The 20,153-nt window shown below is 44.1% G+C and overlaps 1 protein-coding gene across 4 annotated transcripts in view; it reads left to right on the top strand.

Annotated features, from left to right (window-relative positions):
* The window catches only part of jarid2b (jumonji and AT-rich interaction domain containing 2b), a 346,573-nt gene that overhangs the window by 222,227 nt on the left and 104,193 nt on the right, over positions 1-20,153 (top strand). Inside the window, exon 1 of one of the 4 annotated variants that reach the window (XM_070547379.1) lies at positions 18,636-18,654. The exons of the other annotated variants lie outside the window; for them this stretch is intronic. The gene's annotated coding sequence lies outside the window, so the exon portion shown is untranslated. Of the gene's footprint in view, positions 1-18,635; positions 18,655-20,153 lie in introns of those variants that run through there. 4 annotated transcript variants of the gene reach the window in all.

Raw genomic sequence — 20,153 nt, 5'->3', positions numbered from 1 at the left:
TATATGTTTTTTCTACTTCGTTATACATTTTATGGCTGGTGTGAATTATACTCTGGAAAATACGGTAATTGGTTAAGTAGCTGGGTACTTTTAAAAGTGATTGCTTGGCTCACGAATCTCTACAATTTCTTTTGCGGGTCCAAAGTTTGTTTGGGAACTTTTGGTGACTTTTGCAAAAATTAATGTTATAAAGTTACCTGATCTAATTAATGTGGTTCTTTGATTAATGGTAGATTTTAGGATTAATTACAATGCCTCCTAGTCAGGTTCTCCCTATTGGCAACATAATTCATTACTCTTGTATAGGTTCCTACCTTCATTTATCCATTTTTTAACCTCCTCGTCTTTCTTTGGTGCCTCTTTAGTCTCTTCTTTTCTTTGCCTTTTTCTGTATTAGACTCTTCCTCTTCATACTCTAGAGCCCCCTTCAGACAGGCCATGAAAAACGGAAATGTTCCGGACTCTGTCCGTAAGACCTTTGTGTCTGAATACAAACATCCGGATAACGTGTTACGGAATTTAACCGGACAAAGTCCCTAGTAACAGGTCTGGACTTGTTACGGACAGGGTGGCTGATTCAGATTGTAATAATAATAATAATACATTTTATTTAAAAGCGCCTTTCAGGACACCCAAGGTCACTTTACACAAAACACGTAATAAAATACAATAAAACAATAATAAAACCCAAAGAAGAAAAAACAGAGAGAAACATTTCAATAAAATCAGAGGTTGTAGGCAGATTTAAACATGTGTGTTTTGAGTTTTGTTTTGAAAAGGGTAAAACTGTCGACGTTCCTGATGTCTGGGGGAAGTGAGTTGCAGAGTCGTGGAGCAGAGCGGCTGAAAGCTCTGCTCCCCATGGTAGCGAGACGGGCAGAAGGAACCGCAAGATGGATGGAAGAAGAAGATCTGAGTGAACGGGATGGGGTGTGAATACTTATAAGGTCTGAGATATATGGAGGAGAGAGGTTGTGGATTGCTTTGAAGGTATGGAGGAGAATTTTGAAGATGGACCTGAATTTAACTGGGAGCCAGTGAAGCTGCTGGAGAACCGGCGTGATGTGGTGAAAGGAAGGGGTTCTGGTGATAATACGGGCTGCTGAATTCTGGACCAGTTGCAGTTTATGAAGGAGTTTGTTGGGAAGACCATAAAGAAGTGAATTGCAATAGTCGATACAAGACTGGTGAGGTAAAGTTCCGGACAAGGGGGGGGGGGAGGAGGAGGGGACCGGGGGACGCTGTGCGTACTTAGATAGCTCGCTCTTGTTGCATGCGGCGAACCACGGAAGCTCGCCTCCTACGGTACCGCCTAGACGCGCGACGGAGCGCTTCACACCGCTTCAGTGATTCCTTTAACCACTGAGCTTCATCATCCAGGTCTCTTATGCGTCTTCGTGTGCGCAGAATTAAGCTTAAGCGCCTCGTGATTTTTATCTTGAGAGGCGCTATAGAAATGATATTTTCTTCTTCTTCTTCTTAACATAAGTCCAATTCCCCCCACCCCCCCCACCCCGCCGCCGCCGTCAGACATCTGGAACTTTTCCCTGCTGTGTGAACGCAGCCGAAAGGACAAGTTTCGGTACAAAAGTAGTGTGTCTGAAAACACAAATGTTCCAGAATGTCTATCTGAAAAGGGCTTAGGTTTCAAAGAGTTACCATCTGAGTGTAGTAGGTGGAGATAGAGGGGGGGGGGGGGGGGTGTTAAGGATCTTTTTTGTGAAAATCTTTTCTAAATTGCTTCTTTTCTCCACTTGTGTGCTAACGGTATTTTCCTGCAACTCAGTCCCAAAGCAAGAAGCGCTTCCTTTTGATGGGGTGTCAATGCAGTCACACACCAGGAAACACACACATGCAAATAGGTTTTGAAAGGCCTCGCATGTTTTTCAGACGTAAACCTGTTAGATGCGGTTGTAAATGAGTGCTGGTGTTTTATTTAATTGTACCTGATTTTGGTGCATTTAAAATAGATTTTATTCTTTAAGAAAATTAAAATGTACACTTTTTTTGCCGTTGCACAATTTTCTGGCATCGTGTTTGTTTATTTACTTCATCACATGTTTTTATGTCCTAATCCAGGTGTGCTAACTTTTTCTGGCTTTTTGGTTAAAATACAAAATTAGATGAGTGTGCATCTTGAAATTCTTGGAAAAAGAGCTTCATGGCCACGTTTTCACACATTTTTCCCACTTTGTCATCTTAGTTGAAATTTCTTTTTGTTATAGTTCATATCAGTAATTAGTTTTCCAAGTCTCACAGTTGGCTCGCTGTCAGCACTGCCTTTCTGTAGATGTGACACTTTCTTGTTCGTGCATTTGTTTGACTTCTGCAGAGATGGCGCCATGATCTTCTAAACGCATCCAACTCAGCTGAACATGAAAGCAGCAGTGGCCTCTAAAATCCACAGAAAAGATCTAGACGCTAACCTTGGTCTCTGGGGGGAAAAGTCGTGTGTTGTGTTCAGACTTTATTCCTGATCTTTTCTGTTAGCTGTCAGCAGAGAGCTGCAGCTGCTTCCATTAACCATCACTGGTAATCTTATCTCCGTGACTATCTGCATTAGTCTCAATCTGCTTCCATTTAACCCTCAGAAAATCCCTTTATAAACTAAAGCAGGCCTTCTTACCCCCCATTCCTGGTAGCTTTTTTTTTTGACTAAATGTTTTCTTTTGGTTATTTTGTTCTGCATCATCGCTGTTTAAGTATACTACCATTGGCTTGGCCAAGTTTCGCGAAATGGCCGTGAAACTTTCTACGCAGGAGTTGGCCGCTGTTATAGTGGACAACAAAGTCCAACATTTTTGACACATCCCAGAAGTGAAGGGACTCTATCATTTAGTTCCAAGTCTATTTTTTACACTTTATACTCTTCCAGAACACATCGAACTTCGCAGTTTAGGTTGAGCCAGTTAGGAAGTCAAACACAAAAGCAGTGTAAAACTTCTGGAAACTTTCAGAAATAAGTCACATGCAGATAAACGTGTCATTTCCTGTTCAAACCCCCGTAGCCAAGGTAAACGGAACAGGAAATAGGCCAGACCTATTTTGGGTATATGAAGTTGCATTTTTCATAAGTTATGAAATCACGAGTGGTGTTGCAGTTTTCCCTTGGTTTTGTAACTGCAGGGTAGGGCTAGCCAATATGGCCTAAAATCAATATCACGATAAATCAGGGCTGGGCGATATGGACCAAAACTTATATCTCTATCTTTTTGCTGAATTCCGATATACGATGTATATCTCGATATTTTACCTCCTGTAAAATATTTGCAAGTTTACTCACTTCAAGCTGTCTTGAGAAATTATAAACATAAATCAGTAGATTAAATGCATGAAAATGTATTGGTTGGTCAGACTTTAACCTTTGTGCCTATTCTCTACCAGTCTGAGCTTTAGAAACGCTGGTACAGCTGGCTGCAAGGTGGCGCAGTGATTAGCAGTGTTGCCTCGCAGCACGAAGGTTGCAGGTCCGAAACTCGGCTGGGGCCTTTCTGCATGGAGTTGCGTGTTCTCCCCATGCAGGCATAGCTTTCCAATTTATTCGGTTTTAAAGTGTGAAGTAAACTCCGAAGTAAAAGGAGCTCTATACACGTAATAGCTGCTTAAAGATCGAGCAACATGTCGCTAGCATAGCGGCTAATCGCTAGGATTGCAGTTTGACCAGTTATAACAATATAAAGATATAAAGTCCTCTTGTGTTTTGTTTAAAAATTATACCAATATTTTAAAATATCGATATATCGCCCAGCCCTACGATATATTGAGGATTTCACCCCGATAACGATAAATGGACGATAACTACAGGTATGCACAGAAGCAAAGGTTGTCCACTAGAAGGGGCTGTCACGGGTATTACATTGAGTCACATTTTTACTCAATGTGGTACAGCTTCTCAAAGGGACATGAGCGTTGCCTACCTACACACATCTTTTCTTTTTTAGTATCAAATTTATTGACCTGGGAAAAACTCGATAAAGAGTCAGAAATTTCGATAACCATACATTTTTTATTTATTGCCCACCTGTCTGGAACGCTTTTGCTCGTGTTTTGCATCAGAATTGCTCCTGGCTGGAAGGGAGGTCGCAGATAAAACGCCTCTTATTTTGTTACGTGCTGCTTTCAAGTCTGGTGGAAAGGAAGCTTCAGCTTGGAAACGGCTTTGGCATCAACTTTAGGATGATTTATAGCTGGGCTTTTCTTTAAGACCTGAGCAGGTAGAAGTGCTTTTGCTTCCTCATTGACGTGTGATGAACCGCCCTGTTTTGACTAGATTTTGTTGGTATGAACTTGTATTTCAGGGTAGTTGTAAACAAACTGCTGAACGTGCTCGCAGACGCCTGATTATCCCCATGAAATCCATCTCCCTTCCCCCTTGAGTTCCACTCTGCTGCAGCATCTGTCCGTACCTACGCCTTGATGGTTGTTTTCTCAGCGCTGAAGCAGTTTTATCGTAACAATCATTTCGTCTCCCTCCCGTCTTCTCTGGCAAGCTCGAGCGCTGAAATCCACCCTCCTCATTTTTCTGTGCCGTGAATTTGTTGTGGCGACTGTGACTGCCCCAGACGGCTCCTGCAGAACTCCGAGAAATGCCACATGTGATGTACACACCACGGTCACGCTTGTGAATTTGATTAGCTTGACTGAAATATGATAGTTGTGATATTAAATGACTTGGCGTGTTGAATTTTTAATCTCCAGGTTGACCCGATGCTCCCTTCAGCCTGATGGCGAAAACAGAACCTGCATGGCTAAAAAAAACGAGTTTATTGTGACAAATTGGGGAGCACTTTGTAATTTTTTAGAGGTGAATTGTCATTGTTGCGACCTTTATAGTAAATTACGATGCATCGGCTAGTTATTTTAACACGGTGCAGACTCGCTGACCCCTATTGCTGGTCTGCAGGATTCAGCTAAGCCTTTTAACCTCCTGACATATTGACTCTGATGGAGCTTGTAGCAGAGGTGGTATCATGGTAGATGAAGCCACATGTTTACTCCATTTTCTTGCTTTTGGCCCTTTTTCCCCTCACAAACTCGCTCTACTCAGTTTGTCCTCTTTCCACACGGCTCATTTCTTCATTGTGTTTGATATGAAATACTGTAAATCCCGCTGAAAACTAAATGGTGACAGGCTGATTGATTCATGAGGCCCAGAGGTACACACAGGCCTTGTAACACGAAGGGGATTAGATACTTGCTGGTTCAGATCTGGAGTAAGCTGATACTCGAAATTCCAAACCCGCAAGCTCATAATGGTCTCCAAATCCAGTTTTTATATTTTTAGTTTACTGTAATCCTAATATCCACCACATTTTAACTATTTTTTTCTCCATCTTCATACATCTGCACATGGAGAAGCGTGGATGTGTTCCCAAAACGAGTGCAGTTTCTTTCTTTTATTGGTACAAAGCCTTAAAACGTTGCAAATAGAGAAAATAACTTGGTGTGTTGGAAGTGAATAAATGCAGCATGGAGCGTGAGATCGATAGGTGGATTGGTGCTGCGTCTGCAGTGATGCGGGCGTTGTACCGGTCTGTCGTGGTGAAGAGAGAGCTGAGTCGGAAGGCGAAGCTCTCAATTTACCGGTCAATCTACGTTCCTACCCTCACCTATGGTCATGAGCTTTGGGTAGTGACCGAAAGAACGAGATCACGGATACAAGCGGCCGAAATGAGTTTTCTCCGAAAAGTGGCTGGGCTCTCCCTTAGAGAAAGAGTGAGAAGCTCGGTCTTTCGGGAGGGGCTCGGAGTAGACCTGCTGCTCCTCCACATTGAGAGGAGCCAGTTGAGGTGGCTCGGGCGTCTGGTCAGGATGCCTCCTGGACGCCTCCCTGGTGAGGTTTTCCGGGCACGTCCAACCGGGAGGAGGCCTAAAGGTAGACCCAGGACACGGTGGAGGGACTATGTCTCTCACCTGGCCAGGGAACGCCTTGGGATTCCCCCGGAGGAGCTGGACCAATAGGCTGGGGAGAGGGAAGTCTGGGCCTCTCGCCTTAGACTACTGCCCCCCGCGACCCGACTCCGGATAAGCGGGTGAAAATGGATGGATGGATGGATGGTCAATGCATCCAGCTCTTGACGAGGAGTTTGCATGTGATTTCCATAAACTTGAATGAGTTGTTTGATGGATTGATGCATGAAGCCGGCTGTCATTCACTAGCGTGTTTGTTGAGACTTTGGCCAACCTGACCCATCATGTTGTGACTAACCAGCTAAATGAGCAGCAGCTCATTATTGATATTTATTTTCTTCCCGTATCTCCTTGTGGCTGCATATTCTTCATATGCAGATTATTTCATTTTATTATGAAGGGGGAAAGATGACTTCCTTCTCATATTCACAAGCTGTGATTCCATTTCTCTCCATTCTCCGTTTCCTTTAGACTTTTTCTGGGAAGTAGGTGTTTGTCAGTGAGTACGTTTACATGCAGCCAGTACATAAGGTCAAGGGTTGAGGACAAGCAGGTGGCCGGGCGGGGTCAAAGTTGACCTCCTGGCTCACACATTGGTGGACCGGACTGAGCCACTCTTCTCAAAGGACCCGTCAGTCACAGTCACTTATTTTACCGTGAGCTGATTTCTGTTGGCCCCAGGGATCTGGCTGGCTATTGCTCTCCAACTCCTTTACCCCCCACCCAGAGCCAGATAAGGGCCTCTTTACATGACAAAGTGTCGTGGAGGAGCGGGGCAGAGGAGAGAGAAAGAAAAGGAGCTCCTTTCAGTTGCCAATGAGTGCGTTTACATGCAGCCAGTAACCCTTTTAAAACCCGAATATTCACAATAACCCGGTTCCGCAGGTCCATGTAAACACCGCCAAAAACCCGGATATGCTCATAACCGGGTTTTTAAAAACCCGGTTACTACACCTGGGGTAACCCTTTTCTAACCCGAATGTTTGGTCGTGTAAACGCATACCGGGATATCCCCATCAAAGCGTGTGTTCTGCGCATGCTCTGTTCACAAGGAATCTTGGTCTTTTGAGTAGCGAGACGTCTCGTATGCGCCAGAACACCGGAAGTAAACAACAAGTTGGGAGCAACATGGCGAGTCGCGGCACAGCACCACACTTTTGGAGTGACGAGGAAACCTCTGCCTTCATCGGTCTGGTGAAAAGTATGAACATTATGTCTTTTGATGATGGCCGAAAGTACAGAGACAGCGACATATTGGGTCTGGACGTAGTCCATACGTCCTGACGCTACCCCAACGTCCGCATTTACATCGGGTTATGCAAGTTAGAGGTAACTCTTTCTATTTATGCTTGTAAACGGGTTATTCTGATCAACTCAGAAACCCGAATACCGACCTTAACCCGATCATAACCCGGATATTGGCTGCATGTAAACGTAGTCAGTGCAGCTAGTGTCGAGACTCAAAGAGCAGGGGGGCTCATGAGACCCTCCAACAAAGGGCACATGCCCCCCCCCCCCACCCCAAATCTCTGTGTGATGGTTGAAGTCTGTGATAAAAACCTTTATTTGTCTGGAAAACACCTGCGTTCACTGCAGGTGTTGTGGCACAAACAGTTGAGTCTGTCGAGTTCTGGTTTTTATGAAAAACGGCAAAACCCCAACTAACACCACAGCTGTTTCATGACACACCTCTGTGATTAGGCTTCAGATTTCATCTCAAGTTTTCCCTGGAAACTACCTGAAATGTTTAACGTTTGCTTTCAAACTGCCCAGAGAAACGCTGAAGTAGGGCTGGGCGACGTGGCCTAAAAATTTATATCACAATATTTTGAGGATTTCACCTCGATAACGATAAGCTTAAGGCTGCTTTAACTCATTCGCTGCCAGCGTTTCTCACCGTTTTTACTGTTTTTTTAAGAGTCACAGAACGTTGCGCGCTAGCATGATGTCGATGCCAAAACAACCAAAACAAAGAGGAGACTCACCTCTTACATCAGGAAGAAGCCGTGTGTTTCGAGCGTTATTCGTTCTTTCATAATCCGTTGTCGAATTGTGATCGGCAGACGCTTTTCCGGTTCGCGCCTCACTTTTTTTTTACAGGAACGGCCCAAAACGATCTCCAAACACATGGATGTGTTGCTTCCTGATCATGTGATCTGTGACGTATGCGGATGAAGATCGGCTTCAGGGCTGAGATGTTTGTTCTCTCAGCGCGGGGGCTCGTTCCGATGCTCAAACAGTAAAAAAATGCAAATGACGACTTTAGTCGTCATTGGCAGTGAACGAGTTAAGCAACTCCACTTTTTAAGATTTTTTAATTGCTGCATTCATATGTTCGGTTATTACTGCGTTGGGTTTCTCCTGCACAGTGACCGTAAGCAAATGAGGGTTCAAATTAATATTTGTTTAATAAATAAATCAACTAGCAGTGCCCTGCTCGGATGCCGTTCAGACATTTAGTTGCATTAACAGTTGTGCAGCTTCCTGTGCTGCTTTAGCAGAGCATTTTAAACTGATTCATAGGCAGTAAGCAGGGTAGCTAAGAAAGCTCGTCCAGGTCTGTGTTGTTGTTGTTGAATGGAGATGCTGCAGGGCGGAAAAAGCATCTCCTGCTTTAAAAATAATGTCTTACATCATGAGAAAAAAGGATTTTAGAGAGTTTAACGTGATTAAAACGTATTCTCTCACGCCGCCTCTGTCTGTCATTCATCCCTATCACACACACGGACAAGATGGCTGCTTGAGGCTGTAGCTGGCTGTTAACACCTCCAGCCTACACAGGGGGGCACCTTTTTTGTTGTTGCACCTACTTACCACAAGAAAATAGTCAAAAGGGAGGTGACCTGTGGGGTTAGTGGGCCCCTCTGGTTCCTGAACATTCACAATGTGTGAGCAGCAGCCTTTATCGGCTCTGGAAGAGTTTAGGTTGTGCTCAGCGTTTGCCTCGGAGTGACGATGTGGAAGTAGGTCAGTGAAGAGACCCCGTTCAACCCGAGCTGAGCTGCTAATGCGTGCGTGCGTGTGTGTGTGTGTGTGTGTGGCACACTTGTTTCCTTCCTTCCTTCCGCCAGGAGCCAGGCTGGCCTCCGTGGCTTCAGCAGCAACGAGCAGCTGTGTGTTTCTTTGAGTGTTCTGGTGACAGCTGAAGCCCCGACAGAGCTCTGACCAGAGTCAGCGGTCGTAAGCGGGCTGAGGGGAGTCGTTGCAGGAGGGGTAAATTGGACACACAAAGCCCTTTTCTGAGACGGAACAAGTGTGCAGGAGAAACATGGAGGAGAAACAGATGGGCTCTGGCACGAGCGAGAAACTGGGAGGAAGAGGGAAAACCCAAAAGCTGTAGAGAACCAAACAGGGCGAGAGAATTCTCCCCGTCTCTCCTACTCATTTCACAGCTCACTGCTGTTGTTAGGGGGTGGCTTTAAATGCCCCCCCTTTCCCCGCTACAAGCCAATCTACTGTCATATTCCCCGTCACGCTGCCTTCTGATTGGTGGGCTGTCGGAGCCAAAGGAACGGAATGGGATTGATGGGTAATGTGGGACTTGAGCTGCAGGAAAAGTGGTAGGAGCTCGGAGCAGGTTTACGGTTGACTTGGACGTTCTGTTGAATTTATAGAGCAAGAACGTGGAAATGGAAGTAAATTCTTATTCATTTCACTCATAATTAAGTCTCCTAACCCTGGATGTTGCGTTTATTTAATGCTGCGACTTGTTTCACATGCTTCCCTTTTAAATGGTGACGTTAATTAATTTGATTACAATCTGTAAAATGAGTCATCACATAAAAAAAAAGGGTTCAGGGCAGCTGGGAGAGAAAGTACTGATAAATGTGTCGGCCTCGTCAGACATGGCTGCACAGTCTTCCCCCTCTTGGGCATTGTCATGGTTCTGAATGGGTAATGGGAAGTGAAACCAGAGCTGGAGGTTGCTCTGGAGCGGCCCCCTCGTTACGTCCTTGAGTATGTTTGCGCCGGAGCTCGGTCATAAAGGCTGAAGAAAGTAGAAATGTACACAAACGCGTTTCTTTTTTAGCCAACAGTCGTCCAAATGAAAAGAGATGAACGGAGAAAGCTGCACCTTTAAATCAATGGCCTGCCAAATACAATAAAAACACTGCTCACCAGAAGTCCGGTCAATAAGTCATTGATTCTGGTTTTGCTGATTGACTTTAGGTCAAAAAATCTGTTACTCAAAACTGAAAAAACCTTTTGTTTCCAACTTAAATGCATTCAACAAACTGTCTTTTTTCGCTCTGCCTGACAAAAACAAAACATTTGGTTAAATTGAAATTGTGGTAAAACGACAGAAAGGACAAACTCACAGTTTCCATTGATCGTAACGGTTTCCTTTTGCATCGGTTCCAGAACGTCCCCCTGTCGTATCTCTGCTCGCTGACACTCAAAGACACGCAACGCACACAATAAGCAGAAATCCCCAGCTTTTGGGTAACTGGGAACAGATCAGAGACTGCATCATTCTTTTTTTTTCCTTACTGAAATGACACGGTCGCCACAAACCACAAACTTTCACTCTGAAGACGAGAAAGTGTGCATGTAGCACGGTTTAGCACGGCCCCTGTGTAAAGGTCTATTTTTAGACCAAAGTTGAAGGAATTAACGGGAGAGTCCGTGATGTCTGAGGCGCTCCAGAGGATAAACGAACTCCAAATCAATAATTCAAACCAAAGTGAGAAAGGATCGTAGTGTTTTTGGAACTTGTTCTACTCTGAATCTCGGTGAAATGAAGACACACGTCGTCACTGGCCGTTAGAATCAATTATAGTTTGATGTTTGTTTGCATTTTGTGCGTTTTCAGAGACAAACCAATAAAAATCCACGTATATAAATCAGAAAGCTTCAGTGTTTGGTCGAAACTCGATGACTTTCAGATCACACACGCACGCACACACGCACACACACTAGGGCTGTCGCGATTGAGGAATTCCCCCTGCGGTGAGTCAGGGCAGCTCAGTATTGCGATATGCGATATTATTGCACCCCGTTTTTATTTATGTACTTAGCAAATTTGTTTGTTAATTACTAAACTCATGATAATATTTCCTTTGAAACATTGTGCTTACACATTTAAAAAATGTTAGAAAAAAAGACATGGCCATTTTTAACACTTTATTGAATGCAGATCAAAGGGCAGTAACGGCATTCTCTGAACTTAAAAACAACATTCAGGAGGTTTAACTTTGAAATGCAAATTTGGCTGCAACATCTAACAGAAATAAAAAAAAGTGCCCTACTATCTCCTCGATCAACGCGGACTTTACCTCTCAGCATGTGCTGTCGCGAGATTTAATCAAGCGTGGTAATTGCGGTGGCACGTCATGCAGCGTGGTGGGTTTCTTAATATCGCGATATATTGTTCTTGCGATTATTGCGACAGCCCTAACACACACACACACACACACACACACACACACACACACACACACACACACTCCCCTGAGCCGGCTCCTCCTCCTCAGCTGTATTGACAGGAAGGTTACCTGATTTCAACCGAGTTTCGTTATGACCCAGCTGGCAAGAACAGCCTCCATCACCAAAGACCCATCTAAGGCTTACAAAAAGAAAAAAAAACTTATGACATAAACGGTTTTCCAATTCGCAAATTTTATGCACATAATGTTCAGCTTGTAAATAATACAGTGAATCATTTTGATGCTTGTATATATTTTTACAGTTTAATAAAGTATAAAACAAGGTCACATTGTTTTCAAGCAACACAAAGAACAAAATCAGGTATTTTGTCTTTTTGTGCTGCTGTTTCTGATTCCACAAACGCGTTGCTAACAAAGGAGACGTGCTGCCACGCTGAGTCTATAAAGCGAGTCACATCATTACTTTGTGTAGACTGTAATTTCAGAGGGCTTGTGTTTGTGTATGCGAGATGGAGTGAGTGACAAGAGTGCGTAGGTGTGTGCAAGGGAGGGAGCAGTGTTTGTTTGAAGGCCTGGTTTCCTCTCGCTGTATAGGCTTTCCATCGACTTGGGAGCTTTTCACTCCGCCGGAAAAGTGACAGGTGTGACCTGGGAGACGGGTGGAGGTGTGGAAAGTGGAATCAGTGTAGTTGGTACAAATGCCTTGACATACTCCTCCGATGTGTTGAGCAAAGCTGAGATGGCGGCAAACGCTCACACATCCTCCTGGAATGTGATGAGGTGCACTTTTAAAAGGCAGAATGTGGAGCTGATTTGAGAAAGTAGTTGAGTGAGCATTTAGAGACTAATGTGAAAATGTATACGCTGTTACTCGCAATATTTTAATGTCTTTGTTTTGGTCATTTGAGTCAAATAACTTAGTTTCCTGTTGTAGATGGTTTCCTGAGCAGCCTCTATTGGGAACAATGGTTTGCCTTTCAGGGCTGATGGATATTTCAAGTGTAAACAAGAACAAATTGGATTTCTGCCATCTTGAAATGGCTCCAACCTTCAAAGTTTGACTGGTTTATGCAGCTTTGTTTTAAAAAAAATTAATTCTGATGAAAATATTAAGAAATTCTTTGTACTTGTGATCTCTGTATGATGATTTACACTTGTTCCAAGGTCAGCAAAACAGAAAATACTTTGTTACATTGTTGAACAAGAACAATTTTCACATTTTAGATCCTTGCAAATGTCATTTTTATAAGGAGTCAATATTTTTGGACCCAATACTGAGCCTTGCGGAGCGCCACATGCAGGATTCATGTATCTACATTGTGAAGAAACAGTTTTTTATTATCTACATACACCAAGGTTGTTGGATTCTGTTCCATTCGAGCTATATAGTGAGGAAACGGTTGTAACCAGAAAACCAGGATGAAACTTGGAAAACTTGCGTAAGTCTTGTCACTTTTGATTTCCTTTTTTTTGTTGTTGTTAATTCCAAGCATCGAGCTTGGTTGGTGTTTCATAGCTGGCCTCAGCTGCTCACAAAGAGAGTTTATACTTCATTTTCTTGGCCTTTTCACCAGCATGGTTCAAATACAGGCCTAGTACCATGTGTGGGTGGCTGCTTGGTTCACAAAGGCCTCAGTGTCCAGGCCTCCCTTTCCCCTGCTCTCACACTGAATTATGGGATCTTTCTGACATGATACCATCCTCCCCCAAACTGAAGCCTCAGTGGGAAAACAGAACCTAGATAACGAGTGATTACACTTTTAGGGAGGGAGAGCCACGACAATCGTCAAAACTCCAGGGCTCCTTCTTTTTGTTGTTGTGGTTTTATGATGCTGGCTAAAAGGAGTCTTCATGAGACTTGCGTCTTGCTGCAGAAATTCAACAGGACCAACTCTGTGGGAAAATAATCTTGGGAAGAGGAAGGGACTTTTTTTTAATGAAGCCATTTGTATGTTTGCATGGGTATCAGGGAAACATCATTAAGGATAGCAGAGTTCAGATATGCTTGTGATGGTTTTATGTCATCAAAGGTGGGTGAGAGTAAGAAGACAGGAACGGGGGGGGGGGGGGTATAATATGACAAGACGAGGAGGAGTAGGTGTAGAGAGAAAAGGAACAGGAGACGAGGGAAGGGAAGAGGAGGCAGATCAATGGCTGTTCTCTAAATAACGGATGTTTGTGGCGGCAGCTCTTTGGCCCCGTCTTCCGCTGTGCTCAGACAGTGGTACTTAACCTGCAGCAGCATTTGTCTGTGCAAGCTCTTGGACACATTTAGATACAGACCCCCTTCCTCACACACACAGGCTTTCCGGTACTAATTCTCCCTTTCCCAGCGGGTCTGGTTAAAGACCATGCTAGCTCCAGACTCCTTGACTCCCCCTGTGGTCAATAAATCCCTCCAAGTCCCCTCAGGAGACTTGTGGTTCGGAGGGGTCAGAGTAACCGCACCCACCTCCACACTCCCACTCAGCAGGTGTGTTTGGTTCACACCTAATCTGACAACATTACATCTAGCCCTGTGTAATGATACCAAGTGTGATGGTGTTTGTTGTGTGGGTCATTATATTTTTGTTGTGCTGTGAAGTGTCGTACTCTCTGGTTTTGCTCCCTTGGCTCAAGTAACCTTGTCAGGTTACTTGAGCCAAATTAAACAGTAGGGCTGGGGGTAAACGATTATTGTTAAAACGATTATTCTGACGATTATTTTATCGAATAGTCGACTATTCTAATGACTATTTAGAAAATTAATCTAATGATTATTTTTCTATTGCACAATTAACAAAAACCAGAAAATCTCAAATAAATTCCTCAAAAAAATTGATAAATTGTTACTGTAAGAGAATAAACACTACAGGCCTTCCATTTTGTATAACACTGCGTTTATTGTGTTGGTTGGTTATGTTCTGGTGACATGTAGAACTTGGGAGTGCAGGCTGCTGCCTGAGAGGTGGTAGAAGATGGAGTGTCTCCATGCTGCTTTGTTTTGGTCACTTATGTGCGTGAGGCGAGTGGTGTTACGGGTTAAACCAAACTCAGGTGATATTTTACACTAAACTGAAAACCCACAACACTCTAAATGTAATAAAAGGGAGATCTACACCACAAAAAAAGATGAACTCTAAACCAAAACGTAACAGCTTATCCCAACGCAAGAAGCTGTTAGCGAAGATGCTAACAGTAGCTTTACCAACGTTAAGTTCAAGTTACCAAGTTTAAATAAACCAAAAACACCCAGCAGCAAACAGACCAGCACGGAGGAGAGACTGCTACCACCAAAACAGCTCTCCTCATGTCTGAAAGAAGCTCCTTAATGAAGGGAGAAGCGCTCCCGGTGATTTTCTACATCTGCGATAGACACGAAGCAGCGCATCTGACCCCGGAAGTTGTTGTCCGTTGCCGGGAGACGAAGGGGCAAAACAGGAAAATAATCTAGTAGTGGACGGACATTATTCCGGGTCTTCGGTATTTGGCGGAGATGTTAGTGAAGGCGGAGAAGAGGGCGAACTAGAGGAAAAACAGGCAGATTCCTCCTCTATTTACAAACTCCTGGGGATGCAACAAGTGGGCGCGGTGCGTCGACTTCCGGATCTGACGTCGACAAATTTTTAGAATCGAGCCGTCGACTTCGTCGAGGCTTCGCTACAGCCCTAGCTAACGGTTAATCTTTGGAATTCCTGGAATGCCCGTATGAACTTGTCGACAGACAGCCAATGCTAGGTCCCTGTCACTACAGTACATTCTTGCTGATTCAGGTTTTTCCCACTCCCTCTGTCAACGTGAAAAGAAAGAAGTAATGGGTCAAGACTGGTTGCTTTAGTGCGAGCGTCAGTGAAAGAAACTGCCATCAATACTCCCTCTGAAACATGCTTATTTGTGTCCCATTTGAAGGGTCTAGTAACAGTAATGTAAAGTTTCGGCAAATGAGCCCCACCTTCCTGAAATGTGCTCATCAGCTCTTTGTTTCTGTCACTTTTCCAATTTTTCATTGTGTTGGTGATAGAGTACACAAGAAGAACTATTACTACAAGAAAAAAAAATCAGGAAAAGTTTTCCTTTTTGAACATCTTTCGTCGGAGAGGGGAGAGCGGGCAGTAGAGGGCGACAACGTCCTCTGCTGCCCGCAGATAAACGGAGAAGGAAGTGACGCGCCACCATCAGCGTCAGCCTGAAGAAGCCGGCAGCTGTCGGCGAAACCGTAGCTACAAACAGGTAAACAAAACTGTTTCTGTGTTTAAAAAAGAACGAAAGCATGGAAAAGTTTTCCTCCTTTGATAAAGAAAAGGTAGGTTAGTCACCAAAACCTGCCCATAACGTACAGAACCAATGGAAACTCTGATTTCCTAATGCTTGACAACAACATGCCTACACAGTCAACATTAGCAAAACTCCCCCCCCCACCCCAGATGCCTTTCCGCTGCGTAAAAATATTTCCTCTGCAAGAAACCTCCCCTAGATTGTATTAAACAATGGTGCTGCCATGAAAGTAGCGCCCACCCATGATGACATTTAGGGCTGAAACGATTCCTCGAGTACCTCGAATAATTCGAGTACAAAAAATCCTCGAGTCAAATTCTCTGCCTCGAGGATTCGTTTAATTCATATTTAATTAATTCATGGTTTTGCAAACGCACGGGGTCATGTTTCACCTGGACCGAAATAAGTGACGCACATGCCCACTGCACTGCGAGTAGCGAATGTAACTTAACTTTCTCTTAAGCCATGGTGGACAACGTGAACCCCGGTGGAGTGCGAAAAAGACAGAAAATGTAAAAGTTGTGGAACCATTTTTCACGTCGTAAGGCGGAAAACGTAGTCCAGTATAAATACTGTAAAATGGATTTAGCCTAGCACAACACCACATCCTCCGTGCTGCAGCACCTGTAAATGTCACTTCTGCAAGCGGACTCGGAGCCTCTACAAGATAATGCTTTTTAGCCTGTATTTCTATGTATTCTGCAGACACTGTGCGACTTTTTCATTTGTAGCAGTCAGTTTCAGCTCACACCGTACGTCTGGTAGTAACACGTCGGACTTAAAATGTGCTAAAAATAGCAGTTTTTACACAACACGTCGGACTTTTTATTGTGTTGTTATTGATATTTGTGTCCCTCGGGATTGCTGCAGGAGGACGCAGGTATTTATGAGAGTGGTGGAGGAAAACGAAAGAAAGTAAATAAATGTTTTGTGATCAGTATAATTTGACATAACCACAGCAAACATGCTTTCTCGACAATCCTTGTTATTGTGTGAGAAAAAAAAGTGTAGAAATTAAAACGGACGTGTGTTAATAGGGAAACAGCCGGCGAGCTGTTTGCGCATACGCCGTGAGCGGTTCTGGTTCTGTTTGGGCCGCAGCCGCTCGCAGCGCTACTTCAACAGTTATCCTCCTAGTTTTTGTCTGGCTTGCAGGCTGGTAGATTCTCGCACGAGGGGAAAATCGGCTCAGGCTGTATACTTATTTTTTGCACACGCATTTGTTTACTGTGAAGTAAAGTTGAAGTGCTGAAGTTTTGCAAACTTAATTTTGAATAAAACTTGAAGAATAACTGGCAATTGCTTTCTCATTTTGAGAGGTCTTTCATATTTTATAACATGCTATTTGATATAATGGTTTACAAACACAAAAGGGTAATTTATTAGAGTACTCGATTAATCGAAAAAAGATTCGATAGAGTACTCGATTACAAAAATATTCGATAGCTGCAGCCCTAATGACATTGCATGATCGTAACTCGTTTGCTCTGGTCTGATTTGACTGACGATTGCAGGTCGCCGTACCTTCGACACAAATGTGAGTCAGCTTGATGGCGATGTTGAGCCTTGTTGTGGTTTTCGTGGGGGTGTCATTTTTGTCTTTCCTTGTGGCTAACTCAACCAGTCTTCGTTGTTATTTCCAAGACACGGACCGTGGGTTGGTGAGGTATTACGTCTGACCACCTGTCAGGTTCTCGTGGGTTTGTTATAAACGTGCTCCATGTTTTCAGTATTATTAGCCCCGTGGTTTGACATTGTGAGCCTTGCGTTTTCCCCCCTAAAGACAGGCTGTAATTATGGTAAGAAGGGGAACACATTTTTTGGCTGGGGGGTCTGTTAAAAAAGGCGAAACCGTATAATCATCCACAGAGAGGATGAACCCCCCCCAAAAACCGTTTTACATTATAAAAAATCTATTTACAAAGCCTCTTGTCTTGTCTGTGGTTAATATAATATCATCTGTGGCTCTGAGTGCTTCTGTCTCCTGTAGCTCATCTGAGTCGCATCAGCACGTTTTATTTTCTTAACCAGATTTAAACACAGAGACGCCACAAACCGTTGAACTGATTAGTCAATGATATGGGTTTAAAAACGGTGAAGCTAGAGAATTGAGTGAAGGCCACTTGCACTCTGGTTTAAATTGACATATTACACTCAAACATCTGACCGCTCACTCACTTCGCTCGCATGTTAGTGATTCGTTGAGTCCCACGAAGGCTTCGACTCCTCTTGGTCACGGTGATGCCACACAGTGCGTGGGGGGATCCCGGACAGGTGTTTCATTAAGGCTGGAGATGTTTAACAAACCCAATAAAGTGGTCCATAAATTTAGGAGAGTTTAATGAGCTTCCAGCGCCATAATGCTCAACCAGCCATTTTTCTTTGGGCGTCTTTGATCCTTTTGTTTGAACACTTCCTGCCTCCTTTGCACATGGTCGGCGACTCACCAATGGGCAGCAGAGTTATGGGTGTTCTCTGTGTTTACTGTACCTTTCCTAATGCATTAAAGGTGTTGCAGTAGGATAAGCTAGGGGCTAAAGCTAAGTGTAAGATGTGCATGCGTGCTTTTTCAAGAGGTCACAGTAACAGGATGAAGGACGGAGGCTTTGATTCCACAGCGGGGAGTAATTGAAGATGGATGAGCAGAACTGGAGCCAGAGCGTCTTGTCCGTGTTTTTAAAGCGGGGAAGACGTGGAATGCAGTTAGCACTAACTCTGATGCTCTTATATGGATTTATAGCAGGCTGCACAGCTTTGAGCTCATTCATGGAGGATTATGTTAAAGCTTTCTGTTGGCTAAGGAATGTGCAACAGTCGGAGTTGCAGGGAAACGCGGGCTCTTTAAGACGAAGCCGAAAACAATTCGATGTGATGCACAAGCATAGCGAGCACGCAGGAAGTCGCTCTCGTTTTTAAGATTTCAGCATGACCTTCTGCTTATGTGCTCGGTGTTTGTGTGAACGTCTCGGTGAGCATTTCTGTCTGACAAGTTACGTACTCGGTGCGATGAAGCCACATTTCCTGGCTGCACATCAAGATCGCTTCTCCGTCTCTCCAGCTCGACTCCTCTCGCTGTGACTGCTCGTCAGCCCGCATCACACAGGTCTCCGGCACAGATGCCTTGGCTTCGCTTTCCATGTGTGGAAGCATGTTTGTATGAATAAGTGTGCGTGTGTGTGTGTGCGTGCGTGTGCACTGCCTGTTAGCCCTCAGCAGGACTGCCAGTCAGTTTGCGACTTCACTCCCACACAGCTCCGTCTCCTGCTTTTTCTCACTATTCCTTTCCTTCCTTTGCTCCTTTTTCTCCTCCCGTCTGTCCTTCAGCAATCTTTTAAAATGTCGACTTGTCTTGTAGCAAAGCTGAGGACGGCTTCCATCTTTTCCTCGTTTTTGATGATAAAAATGTGGCATGTGTTGCAATAGGATTGTAGGACAACGGTGTTGGTTTAAAAATGTCTTATTAGTTACAAACTCAGTATTTGTTTGACTTGTAGCTTAATGTTTGGAGGTTTGTCAGTGGTGTGTTTTTGGAGCGCTGTAGAAAACCTGCAATTTGTCATTTTAAAACCCTTTGAGGGACTTAAACGTGTGAACGTTTCTAACTTTATTAAAGCATTCAGGGTAAGACGCACAACTTGAGGAGGGAGTTGATGTGATGGCGAACTTTTAGTTGTTTGTGTTTTACCTGTAAAATGAATTTTGCTTTTGTAATTGGGAGTTGAAGCGAAGATTAAAATGACAGATTTTCAGGCTTTTTGGGTTAACGTGACTACTATTTTTATTATTCTGACATCTGAGAAAACTTTCTTTAAAAATCCTTCACAATAACCCCAAATTCCACTACCTCCGCTCCGCTCCGACACGAACGCCGGAGCAAAATCGGTCCCGTTCTGGTCAATCAGAGCAATTCCACTACTGCGGCCGTGCTCCGGCAGTGCGGCGCCGTGCGGCGCCGTGCGCCGCCCTCTGTTCCGGCGTCCGGCAAAAAATAGAATCGATCCTATTTTCGCCGGACGCCGGAGCACCTCCGCAGTAAATGGACAGAAATCACAACCGCCCAACAGGAAAAGGAGCGAGCACAATTTCCGTTTTTCACAATAAATCGATAAACAAAAGGCGTTTTTTGTTTCATATGCACAGATTTAACAACTTTTAACAACTATCAGTGGCGGCTGAAGTTTAAATGCACAAAAATAAGCCATAAATACAGTTTCCACTATCAAAGTAGACACACTTTGTTGATTCGAACACTGCTGATCTCTCAACACACATGATGGGCAGATTAAACCGTTCATTTCGATGCTTCTCCCACACAACGGGTGTTTGGATCTAACTTCCGCGTTTATTGCTCGGACTGTATCGCAAGATCTCGAAAATCCCGCGCATGCTTGTTTGCCCACCTCAGGTCTCCGCACCGGAGCGGAGCCGTTGTAGAGCGCGTACCAGTAAAAATTGGGTTTGGAAGCGAGCGGCTGCGGAAGGCGGGGGCGGAGAGGAGTGGAGGTAGTGGAATTTGGGGGTAAGAGTGCTGGGTGAATGCATGGGTAATGCAAATGAATAGAAACGCAGTGCATCATAGGGATGTAAGAAAATGTTGAAGCA

This window comes from Nothobranchius furzeri, chromosome 19, assembly GCF_043380555.1.
Source record: "Nothobranchius furzeri strain GRZ-AD chromosome 19, NfurGRZ-RIMD1, whole genome shotgun sequence".
In the NCBI taxonomy this organism is placed as follows: Eukaryota; Metazoa; Chordata; class Actinopteri; order Cyprinodontiformes; family Nothobranchiidae; genus Nothobranchius; species Nothobranchius furzeri.
The sequence above is the reverse complement of the archived record's forward strand: the minus strand, read 5'-3'. Positions and strand labels throughout refer to the sequence as shown.